The sequence below is a fragment of the Nomascus leucogenys genome, chromosome 20 (assembly GCF_006542625.1).
Source record: "Nomascus leucogenys isolate Asia chromosome 20, Asia_NLE_v1, whole genome shotgun sequence".
Lineage (NCBI taxonomy): Eukaryota > Metazoa > Chordata > Mammalia > Primates > Hylobatidae > Nomascus > Nomascus leucogenys.
In genome coordinates, this window is record NC_044400.1 from 62876761 (window position 1) to 62879556 (window position 2796).

Below are 2796 nucleotides of genomic sequence, written 5' to 3' on the forward strand. Positions count from 1 at the left end.
GTGCTGTGCTGGGGGCCCACTTCAGGCCCCAGTCACCTCAGACTCTCCAAAGCCTGAAGGCTAAAATGGCGAAGTCAGCCAAACAGCAAAGGTAGTGGCTGGCCTTGCTGCTGGGAGCTCTTTTTCACAGAAGTGTAACACTGCTACCAGTGGCTGAATGGAGTTCCAAGCTAGTGGGTCTTATCCTGTGAGGTGCCATGGAAGCAGGGCCCATAGACTGTTGCTTCTCAGCCCACTGGATTCTGCCCCTTTTCTAGTGGTATGTATGGAGGCCTGACCTCCTGCTTTGCCAGAGTTTCAGCTGCTTTTGTGAGGAAGCCCGGAAAGCCCAGGTATCTAAGGCTCCCAGGTCTCTGCGTGTGACTGGGCAGAGATTCCATGATCTGCTGGGATTCCATGTAGGTCTGTGTGTCAGACTGAAGGCCTTGGTGGAATGGGTTCATGAGGGTATCTACTCACCTGAGGGTTGCAAAGATCTGTGGGAGAAGCATGGGTTCCTGCGGTTGCCTATTTACTCACCGTTTCCCTAGACTAGGGAGGTTCCTTTGTGTTGAGGAGGTTCCATTCCTCTCCGTGACAGCAGTGCACACTAGCTGCTTTTAGGTGGCCATCTCAGCTACCCCCTCTAATTTCTCATGGCATTCTAGTGACATAACACTGCTTCATGGACAATGAGGGAACCTTGCAACAATATTCTATTCCATTACCCACTTCTATATTTGGTTCTATTTCTAGATATACTTTACTTCTCTCTGTATTATAAACCACACAGTTAATTGCTGTTATTTTTTCCTTACAAAACAAAATATCTTTTAAACAAATTTAAAAACAAGAAAAAGTTTCAAATTTTACCCAGATATTAACCATTTTCAGCACTCTTTATTCCTTTATGTAGATCCAGGTTTCTATCTAGTATTCTTCTCCAACCTGAAAACCTTTTAATATTTTTTATAGTTCCAGCAAAAACCCTTAGAATTTAATTCTTTTATTGATTTCTTTGAAAAAGTATTTTGTCTTTAGTTTTGAAGGACATTTTTATTTGATATAAATTTCTAGCTTAACTTTTTTTCCCAGGACTTAAATGATTTTGCTACATTGTCTTATGGCTTGCATTTTTCTGATGAGAACACTAATAATTCTCTACTTTTTTCTACTATATATGATGTCTCTTTTTTCCTCTCTGATTACTTTAAAAATTTTCTTTTTAATTCTTGGTCTTCAGTAATTTTATTATAATGTGTTTGGTGTGTTTTTCTTCGTGGTTTTTTTTGGGGGGAGGGATTTGTATGTTGTTTTCATCACATTTATAAAATATACAACCTTATTCCTTTGAATATTTTTCTTTTTCATATAAGTGAAGCCTAATGTTGTCCAAAAACCACTGAAGTTTTTTTTGGTCTGTTTGTTTCTTTTGTTTTTTGAGACAGAGTCTCACTTTGTCACCCAGGCTTGAGTGCAGTGGAGAGATCTTGGTTCACTGCAACCTCTGCCACCTGGGCTCAAGAGATCCTCCCACCTCAGCCTCCTGTGTAGCTGAGTATAGGCACATGCCGCCTCCCCTGGCTAATAGAGATGGGGTTTCACCATGTTGCTAAGGCTAGTCTCAAACTCCTGGGCTCAAGCAATCTGCCTGGCTCAGCCTCCCAAAGTGTTAGGATTACAGGCAAGAGCCATCATGCCTGGCCTCTGTTTTTCTTTTACCTATTTTTCTTTCTGTGCCTTAGTTTGTGTAGTTTCTATTACTCTATCCTCAAGTTTACTGATCTTCTGCAGTATCTAATTTATACTAAGTCAATCCAGGATAATTTTTATCTTAAGTGTTGTATTTTTCATCTTTAAGACTTGATTTTCTTATTTGTATTTTGTATTATGTGTTTTTATTTAAAATTAAACATTCATCATATTAACAATAGCTCTTTCAGATCGTTGTTTGATAATTTCATCATAAAATTCATTTCTAGTTTTTTGTTGTTGTTGTTATTTTTCAGGTCAGATGCTTATTGTGCAGACATGGTAACAAGTTTCAAGTACGGCACATCTCACACATGTGTGTGAAACACCCAATCACCATGCTCATGAACTACCAGAGGATCGTCATTTCTAGGTTTTAAAACTTTTTTTATTCAGACAACCTCACTCTGTCACCCAGGCTGGAGTGTAGTGGTGCAATCATGGCTCACTGCAACTTGTGCCTCCCGGGTTCAAGTGATTCTTGTGCCTCAGCCTCCCAAGTAGCTGGGATTACAGGCATACACCCCCACACCTGGCTAATTTTTGTATTTTTGGTAGAGACAGGGTTTCACCATGTTGGTCAGGCTGGTCTCAAACTCCTGACCTCAGATGATCCACCTGCCTTAGCCTCCCAAAGTGCTGAGATTACTGGTGTGAGCCACAGTGCCCGGACTAAAACATTTTTTGATGACTTATTTTTTTCGTGGATACTGGGTTCCATTTTGCAGTTTCTCAGTCTATTATTATATTATTAGTTTAGTTAATACTGCATGTTTTGATTCTTATTATTGAGTGTTGACTTTTATGTTGTTGAGTTTTCTTAAGGAGCACTGGAATTTTTTCTGGAAGGGAGTTAAATTACTTGCAGATTTGCTTGATATTTTAGAGGCCTGTTTTAAGGGGCATGTCTAGTATAACCTTTACTGCAAGGCTAGTTTACCCCTACTATTTAGAAATGATACCTCTCAAGTCTCTACTCTTGGTAGGGAATGTTGCAGATGGGCAAGGCAGCCTCTCCAACGATAGTTTGTTAAAACTCAGAAGTCTCTCATTCCTTTGTGAACT

At 39.8% G+C, this 2796-nt stretch overlaps 1 non-coding gene across 1 annotated transcript; it reads right to left on the minus strand.

The window, feature by feature from the left end:
* Positions 1-1987: 1987 nt before the first annotated feature.
* Positions 1988-2092, minus strand: LOC115831968. Its single transcript, XR_004027452.1, has one exon. It is a non-coding gene; the product is annotated as a small nucleolar RNA U13 (small nucleolar RNA).
* Positions 2093-2796: the final 704 nt, after the last annotated feature.